This window comes from Tachypleus tridentatus, chromosome 10, assembly GCF_004210375.1.
Source record: "Tachypleus tridentatus isolate NWPU-2018 chromosome 10, ASM421037v1, whole genome shotgun sequence".
NCBI classification, from domain to species: domain Eukaryota; kingdom Metazoa; phylum Arthropoda; class Merostomata; order Xiphosura; family Limulidae; genus Tachypleus; species Tachypleus tridentatus.
This window is the reverse complement of record NC_134834.1, coordinates 71,753,081-71,777,978: the sequence shown is the minus strand read 5'-3', so window position 1 is coordinate 71,777,978 and position 24,898 is coordinate 71,753,081. Positions and strand designations below refer to the sequence as shown.

General features: G+C 34.7%; 1 pseudogene across 1 annotated transcript in view; it reads left to right on the top strand.

The window, feature by feature from the left end:
- LOC143228377 (netrin receptor UNC5C-like) overlaps window positions 1–24,898 on the top strand; it is a 116,903-nt pseudogene that overhangs the window by 24,329 nt on the left and 67,676 nt on the right. Inside the window, exons 4-5 of the transcript XR_013015323.1 lie at window positions 6,104–6,388; window positions 23,684–23,851. The product of XR_013015323.1 is annotated as a netrin receptor UNC5C-like (transcript). The remainder of the gene's footprint in view (window positions 1–6,103; window positions 6,389–23,683; window positions 23,852–24,898) is intronic.

The window sequence follows — 24,898 nt, the reverse complement described above, 5'->3', positions numbered from 1 at the left end:
TGGAGAAGACTTGACATTTATAGACGGCATTGTTGCAAGTGATTGTCAACCTCGTGCAGTTTCACGATTCAAAGACTTAATTTAAGAATATTTGGCCAATGATCTGTTCCATGAACAACGTGGAGAGGCTGTTGAAAAGCGAAATTTTAAGGACATATTCGTGAGAGGCCTTTTTTATTTTTGAAGGAATTGTACTTCCACAGGGAACTTTGTTCTATTAACTAAAGAACGGCGGTACTATGTGCTCTTATTTCTGATAATGATCAAAAGCGAAGTTAAATACAAACCCGTCTGTATGTGTGTGAAATGGAGTTTTTCATGGTCCACGCTGATCTCAACAGTGGCTGTGGGTACAATCCAGTGTTCTTGCTACTATAATGTATAATCGAAACTGTCTATGTAGATATGTAATAACAAAATTAACTTTTTCGTTTGACGACCAGTTTCAATATTTCTATTGATTTGTAAAAAATGAAAGGTTTTGCTTGTTTTAATGCAAACGTATGTATTGTGTAAATGTACCCTTCTTCACCGTGGCTAATCGAGGTCTGAATTTTAGCATCTAAGCCTGTAAACTTGCCGCTGACATACTGAGAATGAAATGACAGACTGAAGAATCACTGGTTTTCGATCAAAGGGCTTTCATCACTTGTTTAGAAATTGAATTCTAACGTCTGCAGACAAAGTTCTGTATGGCATCGCTGATGTTGTAAAGGTCCTAAAGCTGTTGTATAGTTAGCAAATCGCTACAGAACCGTGTTAGTTATCCATAATTATCTTCATTCTTAGTGAAAATCGCTGCTGCAGCACTATATTTATCGGTAGTAAGCATGGGTGGAGGCAATTCACGTGGGTGCATTTGATCATAATATGTTATCTTCAGCTCTCTTTAACTATATCTCAGTGTATGTCTAATATCCACCGTATAAAGATTCTGATTGACTCTCCCAATAATAAATCTAATTTCTTCCTGCCACCTGTTGGTTAAAATCCACATAATTTAAAAGAATAATTGTGATTTTATTAATAATGTGTTGTGAGAAACAGACACTGTAAGTTTACAGACTTACAAAACAAGTATTGTGAAAGCACTCGGTATTATTTTGAAGACTTCCATGATAAAGCACTTACGATACAAGAAACATACACTTGGTTAATGTAAAGGTTATTACAGATAATTGCAGTGGTGTATCTACTTAACAGCAGCTGTAACTTAAGATTAACAGTTTACAACCTCAGATCCTGTGAATTCTTTGGTCATGAAAATTATAATAAGTAGGTTCCATTATGTATTCCTTTTCTTTAGTGGCGACGTGATGGCACGTTTATGGTTTGAGACAGTTGCCTACGTTTGGCTGAGATGCATACTGATGATTGGTTCACTAAGTTTTAATGAATAAAGAAGAGACCTCAAAGGTCAAGTCATCGTAAACTGGTTGTGTCTCTGTATATAAAGTAGGAGTTTTATATATCCAATTTCTATGTTGTGTGAACCTAAGTAAGTCAAGTTATATATATATATCTGGCTTCCAGCTTCTACCAGCCTCTATCCACAATGATACAAACTAATAAATCGACATTTAAAAGAGGTTAATTAGATCCTAAGTTCATTAGAACATTTTGCGATGCCTTGGAGGACTGTATAGCCTTATACACACGTATATTAGACATAGCTTCTATTTAGCAGCATTCAGGACAGACAAGGGTCAGTGAATACCGGTGCTCTTGATGACTCCTGAACTTACGAATATCAATCAGTTTACGTTTTGATATATTGTATAGTTAGTTTGGTTTTGGTTTGTTTCTAATTTCGCGCAAAGCTACACAAGGGCTATCTGCACTACCAGTCCCTAATTTAGCAGTATAAGACTAGAGGAAAGGAAGCGAGTCATCACCATCTACCGCCAACTCTTGGGCTACTATTTTGCCAACGAATAGTGGAAGTGACCGTCATATTATAACGCCCTCACGGCTGAAAGGATGAGCATGTTTGGTGTGACGGGGATTCTATTGTATAAAAGAACAATATTTTTAAGTAACTGTGTTACAGTAAAGCTGTGTAAATATAATGGCAAAGTATCAGTATCATTTGTTATCATCGCAGATTTTTAATTTTTGTTTTACTGATAAAATACAGCAACTTTCGAGCTATGTAACAAAGCCATAACACTGATATATTATCAAGTATTACTAAAATACTGTACTGTTTTATTATATTAAAATGATAACAGTTTAATACGGTGTTCTAATTTCTTGAAGTGATATTACAAAGTTTTACTTCGCTATTGCATTGTTTCATCATGTTGAAATGTTAGTATCTGATTTTACCACAGTCTTCTTCTATATCCATACCTGTCTTACAATACTTCATAATTACACTATGCTACTATACTGAAGTATTACCAAGTTAATTATTTGCAGGCACAAACTGCTGACATTTTAAATGCTTCTAGAACAATCGCAAAACCAAGTTCCTCTGAGACTCCAGAATGTACGTGCTTATCAAAATAGTGTTTCCTAAGTTAGAGATAATACCCGATACTCATGAAAAAATTACTGCTGGTCACTCGACTTTATTTATAGGTTGCTTATAAAGATTCCTTCAGTCACTTTTGTAAACAGCATTCATAAGAGTAAAGTGTTTTTCGTACAGATCAATATATTTTATTATATTGGTTTTGTTTGTTTTAGCAGATTTCGAGTTTATTTTTGATTAGTTTTGTGTTTTATGTGCTTATTTCTTAATTCTTTAATATATATATATATATTGTACTTTGAAACGTACTATTCCGGTACAAAATAAAATGTACTTAATGGTGTCCTGCAACAGGCTATGGTGTTTTATTTTCTAAACTTAAGAAAAACTGGTCCTTTTTCATTGCTTCTTCAGCCTGGTTATGGTTATTAGGTTTTGTGCTGGGCTGCATGCTGGTAGGTTAAAGGTAACAAGTGCGATTTGTTTCTGAATGTTATCTTCTTTTCCAGCTGTGGGGTTTTTATGATGTTGTAGTTTATTCCACTTTTATGTTTACAGAAGCTGCCTATTAAAGTGCGAGTGGAAATAACTGATTGCCTTCCTTCCGGTCAACAGTTCTAAATTAGGGATGGCTACCCCTGTTCAAAACATCAAATGTCTTTTCTTATTGTTTTGAAGAAGGGAAAAATTTGTATGTCTAATGCAGTTTTAATGCCATTTGTAAAGGTTTTGTTTTTTGATGTCTTTATCTATTAGCTTCGTTGTACCGCGTTTAAAAGAAGAAATTAAAAAAAAAACATTTCTTGATTGTATGTTTATCATTTTGTTTTACAATTAAATTGTTTTCTGTTTAGAATAACATCCTAGAATCTTGTATTTAATTTTAAGTTGTAACAGAAATAATTCTCTTGACTTTCTATCTCTATCGGAAACTGTCTTGTGGACTGGTATGTAAATGTAAATCTATCTAACGTTGAACGTGGTTTTAATATACTGCGATGAATGGTCTTCAAATTGTATGTGTTTCCAGTTTGGAAGAATCCTGAGCAGTCTACAAGTCAACACAAAATATGGAAACTGGTTGTGTGTTTTCATACAGCAAAGCCACATCAGGCTCTCTGCTGAGTCCATCGAGGGGTATCGAACCCCTGTTTTTAGCGTTGTAAATCCGTAGACTTGCGCTGTACTAGTGGGGTATAAACTAATTGTATAAAGGATTAAAAATGTAATTTGGTGTATATTGTAGTGTGGGCTGTGGCAAAGAAACGTGTGTGAAATTTGTCACTGACAGCACGTGTTCGTTAAATTCAAAAGTGGTAATAATCGTATAACTCCAACGCTCTGTAATCGTTCAAACAAACACAGTTTGCAGTGTGCTAACAGAACAAACTGCACTGAGATCAGGACTTTCTAACTACTAGTCTTTGTAGGACGGTATTGATGGGAATGTCGGACATGGCACTCCGGACACTTGCCTTTATCTTCATCTCTTGCATTCCTTTTCTCGGCCTCACTCGATAAATGGTCTTTCACTGTCGAACATAGCCACTTTCAACGAGCCAATTTCCTGAAGAAGTGAAGTATTGTTTTCCTCTGTGGCTTTCATCTTTCTTGTTTCTCTCACTGAATTGAGACCAAGATTAACAGTCGAGTAGTTCTTGTGTGAAGACAGCCGATGTTCCTCTTTAATAAAATTGTTTCTTCTGTCAATAAATCCTGATCAGTTTATCCGGATTGGTCGAGATCTCTTTGAAGGAATTCGGGCAATAAGTGAAGATCATTCTCGCAGAATAAATCTTCTAATGTTTGCTAAACTTTTTCCTTTTTGTTCTGTTTGTGGTAAACACTACCAACAAGTTGGAACAAAATACATAAAAAAACTGTTCTCTCTTTTTGTGTATTTTCTTTTGAGATCTTTACTTGGAGTAAATACACATAATAAAGTGATTGCAGTTTATGTGAGGGTTTATTTACTTCCTTGAATCTTTAATTAAAAACATACTGTACTTAAAAGTGGACCCATTATCAACTTTACCACTTATTCTTTAACATGATAAGCAGTTAGTGTATTCTTTGATCTTTAACTGTGTAAGCGCTTCAACAAATTCTCTATTTGTTCCTTAACCTGAATTTTTTTGGATTGAATAAGTATTTCAATTTTCCCTTCTGCTTTACAATGTGTACAGGAGACCTACAGATGGGAAATGGAATGAGACTGTGCTATTTTACGCTAACATTTCGACCTATAACCAAGGATTTGGAATGAAGTTTTCCATTGAAAATTCGGATAACATTTATTAAATCTGTAATACGGTTATAAGAGTAACTTGTGTTTATGATGTAAGTAGGTTTCATTTTCGTAGTAAAGGGTTGGTGATGGAACGGCTGTATTACAATGAGATTATCTGTCCATCCTTGTTGTAAGCATTTATTTTCCTAACGATAACTAGAGTTCTGAAGAGATTATTTCAATAAAACTTTAGAAGTTACTTCCATTTGGAATGAGGAAAATGCAAATTGATTTTGTTGTTAAAAGGTCGAAGGCGAATGTAAACTTTTCAAAAGATGGTAATTCGTTTCTGTTAACAAGAAAATATAACAGGACACACACACACACACACACACAGGTCATATTTATCAACAGACCAAAAAGAACCTCACTGACAAAAAAAGCTTTTCTACTGATGCCTGCTTTTTGTTTGCCTGTAATAAAAACATGCCCTTAAAAGGTATAAAAACAATCAAACATCAGGTTTCTTTGTTTATTTTCCCCTAAGACATTATTTCCGTTTCAGGTACATATTCTGAGAGCAAGTATTTGAATTAGATAATCAGGGTTTCGTTAATAAAGCTCTTAAGTGAAATTATCTTAATTTTGAAAGGGGAAATTATTTATTTTGTTATAAGTTATATACAACTCGCAATAAGCGCATAGTATTATTCAATTATGAATGTGCACTAGCTTCAAAATCAGGGATTATAATAATATTTATAGAAACGAATTTTATTATGTCAAGGAAACTTCTGACATTGACTTACTTTGTTACAACAGTTGACAGATCTTGGTTTACGTACAGAGTAAGTATTGCAAGCGTAAAAAGCCAACAGTTTATTTTATGTTTAATTATAAGATATTTTATATATTACACGCATATACATATTACTATTTCTGAAACTAACATGAAGCAGCTTTCTGCTAGTTTAGACACATCTAAAGGTGTCTCTCGCGTGCTTATACAGACTTTCTGTTATGTCTTCATGTTCCATTCACTTTACAACATCTTTAAAAGGATTATCCTAGTGGTGTCAGTGTCTTGCCCTTCGGACTGCACTGAATGCAATCTCTCTGGTGTTGGTGTTTTGCATAACTCCCCCCCCTTCCGCTCTTTGTAAGCTGCTCTGTTTTTATGTTCCACTAACCAATGTTATTTACATGATGTTTCGTGTTAGAAAACCAAAGACATTTTTAAAATCTTCCTTTAAGAATGGAAACTTGATGTAATCATTCTATTCAATTTATATATATATATTTTCTAATAATGAATTATCGATTATTTCGAGTGTATTACGTCACTGTTGAATTTTAAAAGTCCTCCCTACATCGCAGTCTGGTCATTTTTCACCTAGACCTAAAGAAGCACTTCTTCAACCAACCATTGAGCACCAGCATTCAAATAGAAGGCCAGATTTCGCTCCAGTGTTTGCCACCAGAGGGTGTTCCTCCTCCTAAAATTGTCTGGGTACGAAACGGCGAGATACTTGACACCAGCAAGGAAACAAACTTTATAATTTCAAATGAGGGAAACCTATTGATCAGTCAAGCGCGGTTAGCCGACATGGGGAACTACACGTGTAAGGCTGAAAATGTGGCAAGCCAGCGTTTCAGCGAAACTGCAGTTTTGACAGTGTATGGTAGGTACAAGCCGATCCAGTGTTACTCCTTGTATTCCCAACTGTCTTGTTTACTTTGGCCACAGTATGTATGAATACAGCTATTCCAAGATAACTTTTCACGTTTCAAAAACAAATGAAAATAGTGTGACATTCTTTTCAGTTCCCGAACTTATTGTTTGCATTTCTTTTTACACAAGCTCACAATTTAAAAATAAAATATTTTGAAGAAGGAGGGGTTTAGAAGAGTAATTTGTACCATTAAATGAATAAGAACAACTCATTTGTTCTGTTAGATTATTGGATATTTTTATTGAAACAATTCCTCATGTAGGGGAAAACCAGAAAGCCTAGAAATGTAAACTTGATATGTAAACGTTATATTCAATACATTTTTTTTTAGGACAGGTGATGAATCTTCATCAATTCTCCCAACGTCGAAATCTTATCTTTCACCTAGACCAAAAGAATCACCAACTGAAGACCATTTATCAGATGAAAAATCGTATGACGCTCTAGTGTTAACCAATAGAACGTTATTATTTGTTATGGGACAGACCATTTAATATTTGTTACATGGAATTAACCTTTGGTTTTTCTTTACTGCACTGACTATTATTATTTTATTGAACTGACTAACAGATATCATGTTGATGAATTGGTAATTGAATGTTATTTTATCTATTTGCAAAATGAATTCACATAAAGTACTCTTATTTGCAAACGAACGATACAAAATATAAAATATTTACGTGATGCCTTCCTTTCACGTTATTCTCTTGAAAACATCTCTTTAGCTCCTGAGTGTATGCGATAAGTTGTCGTCCCAAGAACTTATTGTAAAGTCACATTAGGTTGCAAACATTGATTGAAAACGTCATCGACAGAGCTGTAAAGTAATATGTTTTTCATTAACTTGTTATTCACGTAGTTTCCCTTGTTAGTCTGAAACCAAAAATTACCGATAAGGCCTATCTATTTTTAGAAACATTTCTATAAAATGGTGATGTCTCACTCGTGACTTTCTCGGTGACAGTGTTCCTTACAAGTACGAGTCGCATAGAAGGTTAAAAAATTGCTGTGTTATTACAGTTAACAGCACTGTAATTACTACTACTTATTTACTGTCTCCTATCCTGTCGGCCCGACATGGTCAGGTGGTTAAGGTACTCGACTCGTAATCCGAGGGTCGCGAGTTCGAATCCACATCACACCAAACATGCTCGCCCCTTTTAGCAGTGGAGACGTTATAATGTGACGGTCAATCCCACTATTCGTTGGTAAAAGAGTAGCCCAACTGTTAGCGGTGGGTGGTGGTGACAAGCTGCCTTACCCCTAGTCTTACACTGCTAAATTATAAACGGCTAGCGCAGATAGCTCTCGTGCAGCTTAGCGCGAAACCAAATAAAACCTAACCTGTCTTATTGTAATTGATGTTACACTTCAATATTGGGTATCAGAGTATTCCGTAAGCTACTTTCTCCCAACTTTTTATGATATGATTATACTTTTTTATGTTCTAGTACTGCACCTATTCTATTAGTTACATTCTGTTGTGACAATATACTTTAATAGTGTACATTAGAATTAGTCTATTATTTATTGTCTCCCATCTTGTTATGATATGCTGTTATTGTTTTAATATTGTACACCAGAATATTCTATTAGTATTCGTTCTTAATTTGCTGTTTTTGTATTTATATTATTTTATATATTATGTTCCAGTATTTTCATTACATTTTAATTATGTGTCTTAAGGGGATTCTAAATTAGAGTAAAGTACAAGTCTAAACTTTGACAGAAATTATGTACTAGTAAAGCAAGAAAAAATGATTACTTATGAAACAAGGAAGATAAAGAAAGAATTATTGATTTGTTAAAAGGAAAAATGAAAATGTTCTTGGGTTGGGGAATTTGGTTATTAAGCCTTGAAATAATATATCCGTTAGAAAAAAGTCATAACAGATACGAAGGAAGGAATCATTCGTACAATACAACTTTAAAGCTTGTAAATAGTTGTAAAAACGTGTGGTTTACTTTGTTGAATATGCATATCACTATGCTACCTACGCCTTTTGAAAGTTGCTTGACGTAAATCGATGCTAACATGAGTAAACACAAGTTCAGACTTGAGTGGATTTCAGCATGGACGTGTTGAAAGACTGGGGTTAAAATACAAAAAACTCCTTCGTAGTTAAAAAAAAAAAATAAGCACTTAGTAAATGTGGAAAACCACTCTTTAGTAAAAGCACCTATTTCTGTTTGTTAATATATTATCATACGGAAAGTTTGTTTTTAGACAGAGAAAAACAATTTAACACATTTCAATGCCCGAAACCTCGAAGTACAAACTATTTGTTTTACTTAAAATCTCGGAGTTCTTTCTTCTTTTTTTTTATTCGTATTACTTGTGCCTTTTAATTTCCTTCTGAAGTAGTACTAGTGCAATGGTATGCTTAAGTAAACGAAGATCGTGTAAAATTACAATTTAATTAGAACTGTATAAAACTGTAAAGGCTTCAGTTGAACGAGTGTTTGTTTTTATGCACTCAGTGAAGAGCTGCACTAGGGCTACCTGCATGCGGTTATCCTAAATTTTAAACTGACAGGCTAGAGAAAGGTAAGCTAGACCCAATACCAACTGTTAATTCTTAGACTATTCATATCTAACTGACTGAATAATGACCCAGTGTGGCGGATATTTAGGGAGTTCGACTTGCAATCTGCGGATCGCAGGTTAGAATCACCGTCCCACTTAACATACTCGCCCTTTCGGTCGTGGGAGCATTATAATGTGACGTTCAATTCCACTATTCGTTGGTGAAAGAGTAGCCTGAAAGTTGGCGGTGGGTTGTGATGATTAGTTCAAAACATTAGAAATGAAAAATACACAAAACTGGAAAATATTTAAATCCACGTCCATCTTTATTTATTCCAACTTTGTGATTAACCCTAATTATTCTACGTTTCTCAGTATATTTCCTATGCCATTGAAAATTTGTGCGAATGTATCATTTAAGACTAAATAATTGAACGTTGATTATTTATTTAATTATTTACTATTTTAACAGACAGAGTACACTAATGCAGTTAGAACGCCCCCGCTAATACAGTGGTATGTCTACGGATTTACAACGCTAAAATCAGGGGTTCGATTCCCCTCGGTGGGCTCAGCAGATGGTCCGATGTGGCTTTGCAATAAGAAAACACACGCACACATTCAATTAGAACAGTTCTTTCGTACGTTAAAAATCTGGATTAATTGACCAATTATTAACTACCTAGCACACAAAATATGTTACTAACGAATAACAGGGCTCAAACAAAAAATTCTTGCGTTCAGCCAACAGATACCCACTCTCTTGTAAATGTTACTTATTATTTTTCTTGTATTAATAATATTTTATTTTGTAACTTACTGTGCACAAGAAGTTTGTAAAATACAAACACAGCTACGTGAAACTAACATAATTTCAGTTAATTAAATATATTTCTAGCGAGTAAAATGCTCAGACAAACTTGTTTCATTAGCCTCACAATAAATCAAATATTCCGAAAAAAAATCCTTATTAGCTTACAAGATGTGTTTTTCAAATAATTTTCTGAAGTGTTTATTGAATGTTCAAAACAAATGTACATCATTTAGATTACCCTGAAGATAAGGTGTTATGTATTGAAAATCTAATTTTGTTTACGACATGATTTTTCGCGTAAGTACCAATTTCAGTGTGACTTGCCCTATTTTTTGACCCTAGGTTTCATTAAAGTGCGACACTGATATGATTATATTTTCGATAAACAAACCCTTAAATAACCCTCTAATCCCATAAGTTGATCACGTAAATGTTCATAAGGACATTTATTAATAAATGCCATTATTTCACAGTTCAGAATTTCAGAAATAATTTATTGAATCACGCGTCTTAATTCATAAGTAAAGAAAGCTATTCAAAAGGGTGTGGGTCTGCTCCGTGTGTTTTTTTCTTTGTTTTAGCGAAAAGGTACTCAGTGGTTCTGTCTACAGAGGGAATTCGAATCTCGAACCCTAGACTCGCCGAAGACTTTTTCTGTTGAAGAACTCTGAATTTTGAAGCTGATGAGGCGATTTCGAATTTGTACGATATCTAAAAATGTTTCTTGCAGTTTTCGTATGTAATTAATATTTTTATGGTCCGTTATGGCCAGGTGGGTTAAGGTGTTCGACTAGTTATCTGAGGGTCGCGGGTTCGAACCCCCGTCGCAGCAAACATGCTCGCCCTTTCAGCCGTGGGGGTGTATAATGTGACGGTCAACCCCACTATTCGTTGGTAAAAGAGTAGCCCAAGAGTTGGCGGTGGGTGGTGATGACTACCTGCCTTTCCTCTAGTCTTACATTGCTAAATTAGTCCCTAGCGCAGATGGTCCTTTTTTGTAGCTTTGCACAAAATTAAAAAAACAAAACAAACAAGCAATATTTAGGAATACTTTTCATGATTGAGGGCAAAGACTCCCAGATTTTGTTTTAATGGTTACTAGTCGTTATGCTGAATATTTAAAGAAACAAAAGGCTGTGAAGTTTACTAGTTTAATTAATGTTTTGTGGCTAGGTATTGTGTATTTTTAACAATATGTGCCTGCGCCAAGCTTTATCGACTGCATTATTTAGTCCTGTACGTTATATTTTCAGATACTTAGAATGATGACGGGATATGACATCATCAACATATTCTTATTACCTAATATATATGCAAAGTGATATACTATTCTTCAAGATAAAATAGACCTTATGTTTAAGCTTGTTACCCATACATACGCGAAATACCCCAATTTCCTCAAGTACAATCCTGTTTGAATGTTAGTTTTGTTCCGACAACGGACACCCCGCTGTTGTGTCAAGTAGACGGAAAACCATCCATCAACCTAAACAAATCCCGCCGGCTGACTGCCTGTTCTGAACGCCCCGAGAAAATGTGCCTCGCTGCCGTGTTAAAAGGTTACTAACAACGACCGGTTTTTGTAGAACGGCAAAAGTGGCTTTTATGGTGGACGTGGAAAAGTTTAGTTTTAAGAATAATGTCCAGCAGCATAAGATAAAAACAACTGAATTGAAGTTCTACGCTCTTTCAATGAACCCCTTTTATTCTCCCCGTAGCCCCTTTGTTCATATTAACTCGAATCCGCGTGATCGAAATTTCTGTTTGTTTAGTAACTGAAACTCATCTTCTTTCCTTTCACACAGCAAGTTGGGGCGTTTTTATTACGAATGTAATAAAGTGTGTTTAAACTGAAGGACCGTGCAGATGAACTGAATCGCACGCATGATTTTTAGGGTTACAAAATGCCCATAGATGCAAGATCCTCTCGACTCCAGTAACCTGGTTTCGTACACAGAAACTTTTAAAGTGTTTGACGTTATTTATAACTAAAAAATGTGGTTAAAATATAATATATATGTATGTGTGTGTGTGTGTGTATATAAACACAAAATACCATGCACATTTAACTGGACACGTTTATCTTATAAAATTGAAATAGCTTACAATTAATGGTATTGTGTACGATTTCTTAAATATACAGTTTATTAACTATTTTTTATTATTTTGAATTTCATGTAAAGCTTCACGAGGGCTATCTGTGCTAGCCGTCCCTAATTTAGTAGTGAAAGTAGTGAAAGGGAAGGCAGCTAGTCATCACCACCCACCACCAACTTTGGGTTACTCTTTTACCAACGAATAGTGGGATTGATTATAACATTATAACGGACCCACGGCTGAAAGGGCGAGCATGTTTGTTGCGACGGGGATTCTATCCCGCGACCCTCAGATTATCTGTCCATAAAATCTGCGTACAACTGGACTAAAAAAAAAAAAAAAAAACTAAAATCCAGTTGCAGATATAATGAAAAGCGAGTCCAAATAAGGTACGGAATACAATGTGTGAAAGGTAAAATTTCACCCTAGCGGAAGAGATATCTAGAAGATGGACCCTCAAAGCGGTACAAACGCTTAGTCTGTTATATTTAATCTCTATTGGCATTACATATATATAGTATTTTGGGTATAGGTATTTGAATTAGAGCAAAGCTCCACTGAGCTATCTGCTGTATCATTCATCCATCACGGTGACTCAAACCTCGACCATTTGCGTTATGCGTCCGTAAATTACTGCTGACCCAAAGAGGGACTATATTCTTCTGACAGTGGTTTTATTACACTGTTTATACAGGTGAGTATTGTTATAATATTTCGAATGGTAATTTAAAAGGTTAATTCGTTTGTATTTATTTTCGGCCTTTTCCCCTTGCTTGTCTGTAACCACGAAAGGGAGTTTTATTAGGTCCTAATTGTTTAAGGTTTGATGTTTGTTTTTACATATTAGGCTCTAGAAAATAGGTTACATCTTATATACAGTGAATTTGCCACTGTTATATGGACCCTACCACTTTTACAACAGTTTAAAATAAGAAGGTAATTTTGTATTGTGTTATTTTTAAATTTTTTTTAGATATTAAAATTTACTTAATGGGGTACAAAGAGTAGTTTGAAACTGCAAAGACGCTTCTACCCAGGATTAATTTATTGGCGAAAATAATTATCTGTGGATTACTATATACCTATTTCTATATTATTTTCCTCAAATCATTCCACTTCTGACTCCCGTGGCTCAGCGGCAAGCTTTCTTAGTGTGTATAATGCTAAAATTTGTGGTTCGATACTCGCAGTGAGCATATTTTAGATTGTTCTTTTTGTAGCTTTGGAATTAACGCAAAGAAAACAAAATGAACTGTTCGGTTATTTTAATTTGAAACTAAATGCGCGCGCGCACACACACACACACATAATAATAATAATAACAGTACACTTTCCTGAGTATAAGTGTGCGTACGACAGGTTCTCTACATACCTTGGTTTTATGGCCATCAGTAAGTCAGCTTTATCATCTGGTCCCATCTACTATACAGTTTTCTTTCGCAACGTAACAACTAGTATTTATTACCAGAGACGCCTTCACACCTAATCCTCGTATTGTACTAAAAGAAAGGTGTTACCAATAAAAATGTTAAAGCAGAAACGCAGCTTATTCAAATAAAGTTAATTAGTTCTACCTGAAAATATATTACTTATGCGCAGCGGTCAACGCTTCAAACACCAGAACCCACAAATATACATTAAATTGTTTTGTACAATGTTGTCCATATAACAACCTCGCTCATTTTTGTTTACCTCCCTCGCCCCCAATGGCATAGCAGTATGTCTGCAGACTAACAACGCTAGAAACCAGGTTTCAATACCCATACTGAGCAGAACAAAGATAGCCCATTGTGTAGTTTTGTGGTTAATTCTAAACAAACAAATCTCCCTTACCTGCCGGTAGGTACGCTTGTGGGCTTTACAACACTAAAAATCTAGATTTGATAACTGTGGTAGCCACGACGTAGATAGCAGATTCTTTTTCCATGTTAGTAAGCACAAATAAGTTGTTTTTCGCCATTCTGTATGAAGTTAGATCTTACATGACAGTTTTAAAATAGGCCCACTAGAGTTTATGTGGCGGTTAAAACGTCGTGTAGTTTTTACAATGCAGTTAAACTGTTCGTTAGATATTACGTTACAGTTTAAAAGATCTAGTTGATCTCATGTGACTATTGAGCCAAGTTTTGGTATTTCTAATAGGAGTTTTAAGTAATTGTATTCGGGCCTGTAAGTACATTAAACTATAAATTTGTCAACAGTTAGACAAATTACAGTCAGAATATTCTTTACTGTAGAAATCCTTTGACAATTTACCATTTGTAACCTGTCTTTGTTTTTTATGTACATATATAGACCTTTAATATTGTGGCTCTTTCGCTGTTTTGTAGGACTGATAGCAATATTACTTAGATAGCACAACTTACATAAACTCGATAATGACAAATAGTAATTGTTATAATAACACTGCGTAACTGATAAAGACAAGTAATTATTGTTATAACGATTGTATATAGTTGTACAACTGTCAACGACAAGTTATTATTATTAACACGAGCTGAAATAACTGTGCATATAATATTTATAAGTAATTATTGTTATAAAAGCAGAAGTTATTCTGACAGCGACAATATTCGTTTCTTAAGATCTGTAACTTTACATTACGTATTGCAACATAAAAACAAATGATAACTGACTACAGTCATTGTTTCCAGCAAAATTCACATTCAATATTAGTGTACTTATTGAAAGTGAGACTCAGTTTGTGAGGGAAAAATCTTCTTGAGAGAACTCTGAGGAAATAACGTGAAAAGAGAATATTTGCAATTTCGTCAGTTGATTTGTTCATGCAGTAACAAGAGCTGTGAAGTAAGGGAGTAACAGTAGTAACTAATATTGTAGTGTTTCGAGCAATACATAAATATTAGAAGGGTTTATTTTGGAGGGTTCAACAATCTGGGGAGCATAACTCCAAACAGTGCTCGACTATCGCACAGTGGGGGTGAGCCAGTTAGTGCCTTAGTGATGTGTGTTTGCATACCTTTAGTAAGTACTGGCTTAATGAGTTTCCTGTCATTGATGTAAAACTTTGTGGTTTATAAAAAGGAATGTATACGCATAGTACAGCATGTACGGTTTCCGTTGCGAGCTGCTTTTCTGTTCTCCGTTGGGGTATTTTCTTTCTTCCCGTTTTCCCGCTTTCAGTGAATTGGCCATGTTTAATTTGAAACGCTCAGCGACGGTTAACAAATGTGGAAAACTAATTTTGTACAAACACGAATACTGGGTGCTTTTTATGACAAACAGCAAACAGATTAAGTGCACCCATTGTTCGTGTTAATTGCAAACAGACTGCACCATCTTGGTTGTACTATAATACACAAAGTTTCTAAAGGGTAATGATGTTCCAAAATCTAATGTACTGTGATTTGGGACAGAAATAAATTAGCATCTGCTTATAGTGATATTTTTAATACAATAACGAACACGCATTCTACGTTATTTTTCAAAATCAAATTCACGATGATATTAAAAAATTAAAAAAACACCTTAAAATCCAGATGTCATTTCAAAACAAAAATGCATTTCTTTGAATCTTGGCGCTGAGAAAAGTAATTGTATCGTAGAAGTTAATTACTAAAACTAAAGTTTTTGTTGGAAAATTTTAACGAAAACTATTTATTTTTCAACTTAAAAATATGTTTTCATGAACCTGAACATTTCAAACAAAAGATTTTTTTGTTTTTGAATTTCGCGCAAAGCTACACGAGGGCTATCTGCGCTAGCCGCCCCTAATTTAGCAGTGTAAGACTAGAGGGAAGGCGGGTAGTCATTACCACTCACCGCCAACTCTTGGGCTACTCTTTTACCAACGAACAGTAGGATTGACCGTCACATTATAAGGCCCCCACGGCTGAAAGGACAAGCATATTTGGTGCGACGGGGATTCGAATCCGCGACCCTCACATTACGAGTCGAGTGCCTTAACCATCTGGCTATGTATGAATCAGAACAAAAAAGAAAATAGTTTATGAGTTTAATAAAAATACAATTTCTGAAGTCGTTTTTGACACGAAAACTGTTAACTTTTGTTTATCAAAACTGGATCTGCAATTAGATGGAGATATTTTAAAACTTTGGACAGAGATTTGGCTGTAGTTAATTAAGAAGGATGGGATGGAACGAAAGCTGATGTTTGAGTAAATTATTTTATTTCAAGTTTGATTACTTGGGTCACGTGCAGTAGAATGAGTTGAGAGATCGAAACTTTATTACTGGACACTTTACGACGTCACTTCATCACGTTAATCTTGTAGAAGGAATCCAGCATATCTGAAGAAAAATAAAACAGTTTACAGATAGCTTAGCCCTGTAACTCAAAGTAAACGAAGAAAATAATACATTGTGACGATGCTTATCACGTGTTTGCTTCGCACGACCAGAATTTGGTTTAAAATAGAGAGAATTGAGAACTTGGTAAAAATAAAAATCATTAGCTAAGAACACAAAACGCACAACTATAGAACCAAATAAATCAAGTTATCTTGACTTAAGGACAGAGGAGGCAAGTGTTATTTGCTAGACTTCAAACAGCGGCACTGAAACAAACGTCTTTTTAGTGAAAGTCATAAAGAACCAAGAAAAAGTTTAGTGATTTAACTAGGTTCATTTAAGGGTGATATAGTAGGTTGCCTTGAGTAATTCAAAGCGACCGCCTGTAGAGAAGGGATTGAAAATAAGGCAATTGAAAATGTTGGGCTTTCTCCCTCTTTTTCCTCTTTAGACATGCGCAGTAAGTAAATGTAGAGGGAGAGGAGACTAAAGGTAAAAATAATGTCTTTGTTAATCAACATTATGGTGAGTGTGTTGTTAGGGCTCAACTTGTACAGTTTTAGAGTTGGAGACGACATTGGAAAGGAACTAAAACTACTGGTTTGTCTGAGCTGTTAGTTTTTACCTTATCACTTTTACGTTAGGTACAACTGGTGAGTGTTTGGAGCCCCTTACTTTATCTCATTGTCATTAGAGCACTGCCTATTTAGTTTTAGAGTTGGGTAGAATTGAGGATCACAGCCTTTGCTCTGTACAAATGTGTTTGGAGCCACAGTTTAGGAATATAGCTGCTCCTTAGTTTGAGTTTAGAACGACAAACTAGAAACATTGTTACCCAGACTGGATTTATTGTTTAGATTAACGCATTGGGCGTTGTGAGGATTTGAGACTTTTGAGATTATGTTATTGCTGGGTAGTCCTGATAAATAATTATGTATTTTTTAACTTAGAAAAGTTAGAATTTTATCCCATTTGATATTAAAAATTATATAGCAATTTACTAAAACATTTAATAGCTGTTAAAATTAATTTATTTGAATTATTTAAGTTTGGTTGTTTTTGGAAGAGTTGCTTGAATGATTTATTTCGAATCTTTTAATTTAAAAGTTAACCGTAAGCCTCTGTACTATATATTGAAGAAAACCTGTGCGTGAAATTTAAGTGAGTATTAATTAGATTGCCCCCCCGCTGGTACAGCGGTAAGTTTAGGGATTTACAATGCTAAACTGAGGGGTTTGATTCCCTTCGCTTGACTCAACAGATAGCCCGATATGGCTTTGTTATAAGAACACACATACATATATATACACATACTAATTAGTAACCGGCTTTGTTAACGAACATAACAAATAGTATATGTTAGAAATCAGTAGAAAAGTTCCACTAAAGTAGAAAATAGGAAAAGGAATATCGAGAAAAAACATTTCATGTGTCGACATACTTATGGACTACAATTTTGTAAGATCGGACTTTATACTTATATTATATATAAGTCTAGAAGGGTTTATTAAAACAATTAATTGCTTATTTATTGGCATATAAAGATATAGCATACACATCACTCTGATATATTTGCCAGCGTAAATTAAAATTATTGAAGGTGCAATCAGAGATTTCTTATTCTTTACATGTATGTTTGTGGTTTGCTTAAATTACATTTAATCACAGAACGTAGGACGTGGTGCGCTTTCCTCACAGTCTGACCACAGACGCTGTAGTCAATACTTTTATTATTCATACGCATTTAATTGTCGAATAATACTACTTATAAACGCTTTTAACACTTAGATTAATAATCCATTTCTCTTGGCCCAGTAATCAGAGGGTTGTGGGTTAGAAACTCCGTCACACCAAACATCCACGCCCTTTCAGCTGTGGGGGCGTTATAATGTGACGCTCTATCTTATTGTTCGCGGTGAGTGTTCATGACCAGCTGTCTTCCCTCTAGTGTTACATTACTAAATTAGGGACGGCTAGCTCAGATAGCCCTCGTGTAGCTTTGCACTAGATTAAAAAACGAACAATCAAAATATATTTCTCATAGCAAATAGTTTGCCGCATTAATTTTCTCAACAGCTCTATTTATCAGCGAGAAGTCAAACACTAGCGGGAATTTCATAAGCAGTGGGAAAACAATTATATTTATGTAGTGCTTGTGTTTGCTTATAGACATGTTATAAGTAGTTAATATGCTTGCCAAGCTTTTCTTTTTACCTTGATATCGGATAGGACAGGTGATGTCTCTTCTAATGAAATTAAAGAATGTGTTCTTCTGCCAGCGTAGATATATTGATGGAAACCTTGACGTTGAATCCGTTTTACAAATATGTTTATCAGTCGTCTGTTGCACAATCCGAGGGCAAAGATGTAATTGTCTAGGATGAGCACTTAATGTCTTAATAATGGTCTTCACCGGACACAACAGTTTTGACCCTGATGAAACCAGACTGTTCATGGAGAAATCGCTTTCAACTCGTTAGATATAAGCAGACAAAGAGTCAAATCAGATCCTATCCATGTTTGTCGGACTGGTATAGGTTAAAGCTTTGTAAGTATGCCAACGCTTTGTCCTTTGGTATGGTCATCTATATATTTTATGTCAACTCACAATCTTTGTTTTGTTTGCAGTTAAACACACAGCTACACAGAGGCATATTTATGCCTACCATGAGTATTAAAGCTTCGATTTTTAACCTTATAAATCCGTAGACTCATCGTTGTGACGTTGGTGAAGGGGGGTTCAGTTGAAAAGCCGAATATATTTTCGTTAGACAATGATGTCGTATTTCATCCTACACCTGGGTTATTGGGTCTAAAGTTACACTTTAGAGACTGTTTGGAGGCTTGTTTAATCCTACGCCTGAGTTTTTGGGCTTCAAGTTGCATCTTAAGGACATCGTAACTCCAAAATACATAACTCTCATTATCTTGCACTAATCAAATTTTCGAAAGTAGTCGAATTATTATATACTGTATTTCCTAACACTATCTTTATTAGTTTCCACATCAGCATATTCATATTTACCTGTTGCATTTTTGCTTGGCTGTTGTAGTGGTTTTGTAGACAATAAGCTGATGATTAAAATGCGTTACTTTAAGTTATATGTATATCCCCCAGATTCTAGGTTATTAATTTCAAGTATTGTTTCTGATTCAATATAATCAACTATGGTTTGTAGATATATGTGAAACCATCTCGGGCAAGAGCATAGTCATATTTATTAAATAATAACTGTTATTTCTTACATTATTTTCTCTCAATACCATCATTTTCATTGGAACTGTCTCTTTATGATCTACTAACATTCAAAACAAGTTTCGAAGGCTTGTTATTCTTGTTTATCACCATCAGTGTCTCAACTGTCAGAATTGGTTTCACTAGGAGATAGATATATTTTTACATTGAGCAAAGAAGGGGTCTTAATGTTAAGTTATTCACTTTTCTTCTCTGTTATATGTTTTGCAAAAGATATAAGGTTTTACTTGTAAATGACAACTTTTAGTATGAAAGAGTTTGATACCGTAATGGGATGTTTTTCTTCTCTTTTCAGTTTTGAATAATATCTTGGTGTATTTTTGCAATTAAAGCTTCGACTGAATTATTTCATACAATCTCTATAATGTAGCATACTTTGAAGGTTTGGAAAAAACCAACATTCGTTGACTAAACATAGATATAGGAGTCACTTTTTTGTAGTTTTACTTTTTATATTCCTAGTATTTATGAGCGTGATCAATGCTTAGTGACTCATAAGCAACTCAAAACGCATATTAGAGATTTAAAAGTGATCCTTGTCGGACGTGGCCTGGTGAGTAGCGTGGCGGACCGTGAACCTATGAATTCGTGGCTCGCGTCCCCTTAACGCAAAATTTGCTATATACTTTGATGTTTTTGGTGCGTTAAACCACATTATTAGATTAGACTAGCCTAAAGTTGTTGGTGGATCCTGTTGACTAACTAGCTGCCTTCTTTATTAGTCTATCAGTTTAAAATTAGCATCGACTGGTACAGCTAGCTCTTATAGTGAATCATAATCATTGTCAGTTATCTATAACATACTATACAATGTTACCATCCACTTAACTGTTACTTATCCATTGAAATTCGTCACTTGCCTTTTAATTTCACAATGAAAAATTGGCATATTTTAATTAATTCGTGTCTTGCAATGATAGTTAATTACCATTGTAATTTTTAATTATGCAATATTATATTACTCCTATCCTATATATTACACCTAAAGTTTTCTATTCACTAACACTAGCACTTATCACAGAGATTTTATTTACGTATGTTTAAAGAAGGTGGAAGACACAAAATCACATAAACATTTTAAATCTGACAAGAAGGTAAATCGATTTTTTATATTAATTTATAATGCAAACATATTATTGATGCTTGAAATTAAAACAGTTTTCAAAAATAAATTAAATATTGGATGTCTGTAATGGAGCTTAGTCCTTCATTAATACGAGTTTTTGCTAATACAGCTGCAACATCCATTATACAACTAACGTTTATTTTATGAGTCTTCTTATCATCATTAAAAACTACTAGAAACGATTACTGAATTTCAAGTTCGTAATTAAAAACCAATCTGTTATTTTTATTTTTTAACTGAAACGATATAATAAAGAAACATTACATTAAACCTTTAATATTTATTTACATTAAACACAAATTTAAATTAACTGTGGAACATGTATGAAAATGTAAGAACTGACAAAGTCATCTCACTGAAATTTGATAGTAGAACATATACAACTTTGAATGATAGTAAATTGATTAGAAACACCCGAATAAATACTAATAAGTGAAAAACGTGAAATAATACGCGAATGAATCTGAGCCTGAACTTTCCTGAAAGATAATATATATAATTAGATGACGTAACGGTTCAAAGAACGGAAAGGACGAATGCAAGCCACATTTTAATTCCGGTCGTCATACATACGTTTTCAGTAAAGAGCTGCTCTAAGTTTGGTAGAGATCAATAGAATAGTTCGAGAAAAAAAATTGGGCCCCAGAAGGCGTGGCATGGGGTTCAGATCCGAACGCTTTTACCCCATGTCATCATCTCGGGGTGGCCTAAAATTACCTTCGAAATTTGTTAGGGAGAGGGTAATACATAGGAGCTCCTAGCGGTAATACATGGGTCAGTTCCAAACTCTATCACTCAAATTCCCGGAGGATACATGCCAAGGTTTTCTCAGATTGGCCAAAAACCATAGACCGCAAGAGTGCATTCAGAGATTGGGCAAACGTTGTAATCATCGGACACACAAACAGATAGGTCACCGGGGGCAACGACATGGGGACAGTATGAACACCTACCGCTTTATAGCACTCCCTGAGTAGCCCTAAAGGTGCATGTCGAGTTTGATTTAAATCAATCAAAAGATGTTATCTGGGAAAACGGGTACATAGTCGAAACTTCTCTATATGCAAGTATATAATCCAAGCCCAGATATTGTAAACATTTTCAGCAGCTAATATATTTCAGGTAGGTTATATAAGGCTTGTGCAGTTATGTTTAATATGTTGTATAGGTCTTGCTTTAATAACTGATCCTTCGTGTCGTTCTATAAATGTTAATTTTCTTGTTTGATATGCTATGAATTCCACGCAAAGCTACATGAAGTTCATCTATGCTAGCTGACCCTAATTTAGTAGTGAAACACTAAAGAAAAAGCAGCTACACATCATCCCCCACCAGCAACTGTTGGATTACTCTTTTACCAACAAATAGTGGAATTCACTATAACATCATAACGCTCCCACGGCTCCTACAGAGAGCGTATTTGGGGAGGAATTCGAATTCGTAATCTTTACATTGCGAGTCGAACGCACTAATCGCATGGTCGTTTTTTCTTTTAAATAGTATTTACTTCAGGATAAAAATTTAGAATATTTGTTTCTGTGTAATATTAACACCAATAAATCTGCTAGTAGTTCATTCCTAAATGTTAATTAAATGCAGTTAATGAAGTATTAGGATTTCGATTAGAAGAGATTTTTTTAGAAGTCCTTAGTAGTCTTGCAAAAATCGATATATGGTATGTTACGAAAGTGTTTGTTTTTCATAAAATTTTAAGAAGTTAGCGTTTTAATTAAAAAAATTAAGTTACTAGTTTTAGTTATTAGAGAATGTGTAGAACATTTATAAAGTAAACTATGAGTTGTGTAAGACAATCTAAATATCTCTCGAAGTGCCATAAAGTTTAAGAAAACTTTCATTAAACATAAAATACTGTTATTTCACGTTCTTTGTGAGTATTAAAAACAAAACCAACAACAATAGATAACAAGAAAAACATGGCAATCACAGACCTTCCAGACCTCCCCTTGATCTGCTTAAACTCCCTCCCGAAAATGAATGAAAGCTTCCCGTAGATATATATACAGTCCCTTTATATCCATAATGTCTTCGCAAACCCTGTATCAGATGTCTTTCTGATCACATTACATTGTCCATCATGGTCGTTTTTCTGTAAAATTTAGAATATTTGTTTCTGTGTAATATTAACTGTCTTTAGTTTGAGACCGCTGCTATTTGCCCAGTGTGACCCAGATATTAGCATGCTAGACTTACGATCTTTTGGTCAATGTTCGCGTCCCGTTACTGCAATATGTTTAGATAGTAAACCACACTTAGGGGCGGGGGTGCGTTATAAGGGGAGACGATTAATTCCCATTAATCGTTCTGAGAAGAGGTGATAGTGGGTGATGACGAATGCATGTCTTTTCAGTATCCAAAAAGTTCAAAATTAGGGACGGCTGGCTTTGTGCGAAATTCTGAAAACAAACAAACTCGTGCTTATAAGTAGCTGTTTAATTCCTCAGCTTTTATTAGATAATTCATTTTAGTCTTTTGTAATTTAAGCATAGGTTTCTGAGACGGTGGGGAAGAGAACCAAGGAGACACCACCCACCATCTTTTAAAAGAAGGAGACATGAACACTGACCAAAGTTCAAATAAGAGTTTCTGCAACAATTTCCAATGAAGGCAAAAAAACCAAAACAACAAAGTACTGAAAATTCCTCATCATCTGTATGATACGAAACTATAACATAAAACTAAAACACGTACACTCGTCCCACAATTCAACTGGTACTAATACAGCAAATTTCTTCGATACTGTCTGTATCTGGAATTGTAGCATCTAAAGGTATAAATTATAAAGTTTTTAAAAATGTGTCCCCGGTTTTGGTTTACAAAATGTACACTTATGTTAAATATGTTAAATTTTGCAATATTAAACCACGTCATTGTCAGATATCCCAAATGGTCGCACACCCCCATAACACACACTTTTACAATTTTTTCGGCGTCTGTGAGTTTAAGCATATTTATTTGGTGTCTGGTGGTTAATCTGTCTGATGAACTCTGTACGAAAGGTCTCATCGGCATTGTATATGGCAGACGTAGTTTAGATCATATACTACTGCACAGTTTTCTTTGCTTTCACTCGTAATCTCTTAGAATTAAGTATAATTTCTACTTGCTTGCTTAAGACCATCGTCTAATTTTAGTGAATGGCGGTTGGTCAAGCTGGTCACCTTGGAGCGAGTGTAGTAACCGATGTGGCCGAGGAACACAAACCCGAAAGCGACTGTGTACCAACCCTGCTCCACTGAATGACGGAGAACAATGTGCTGGCGAAAGCGTCCAGAAGACTGACTGTACCACACTTTGTCCCGGTAGGTGTACCTCATTCTTCTATAGTATTCGTGTCAGGACTTCGGAACAAAAAAGATTCATATTACTTGGTTAGACTGTATTCGACCATAAAACAAGGCTGTTCTTAAACTGTCTATAATTTAATCAAACCTAATGTTAGTCTGGAAGGACAGCTACACATTCACTTGGGGTTTTGTTAAATTACAAGCCAGTCTTGAAAAGTTAGTTTATCGAACTGATCGGATCTGGATCTTGTTACATTAGAAGAAATCTGGACAAACTGCTATAGTAATTCGATATTTCGAAACTATTCCAGATTTCAATGTGGATTTTATGCCGAAAAGATTATGGAATTAATATATACTCAATTTTACATGTAATAAATGAGCCATTAGAAACTTCATTCTGGTGGTGATCATTTTGAATATTAGTCATTACGTCTGAATTTATATAACTGAAATGTCAGTACTTATCTTCTTAATAGCGTAATTATTAAGCAAAAAATAAGCAGATATAAGGTTACGTGATCCCTATTCCAGCTTTTACCAGATCACAAATACATGTCCTCTAATTGAAACATTGTAACTGCGGTCAATTTCGAGCGATAAGAAACCACACTTAGTAATGGATATTGTTAATCGATAATACTAGCTGCTATGTCATCGTCACTCAATAATCAGTTGCTTCTAAACAACTTTCGTAATTAATGATTTTACACTACGGCTTTAATTAATCGAATATTTGTGCACGTTGTTGACTATGTTATAATTATGCATAAGGATTGGTTATATTCGAATATTTACATAAATCCGAACTCTATGAGGCTTCGAGTTCGTTTTACTTCACCATATATACTAACCTAAATTATTTCAGGCATCTTAATAGCGTTATGACATAACGTTATTCACGTATTAATACCTAAATCAATTATATACAGATATTATGTACACTTCACAATTATAAAGAGACCTAATGGTATTTCTTTGGTTTGCTGACCGAAGATGCGCTGATGAGCCTTTAATAGACGAAACTACAACCAACAGCAAATGGTACGGACAATCAAAGAC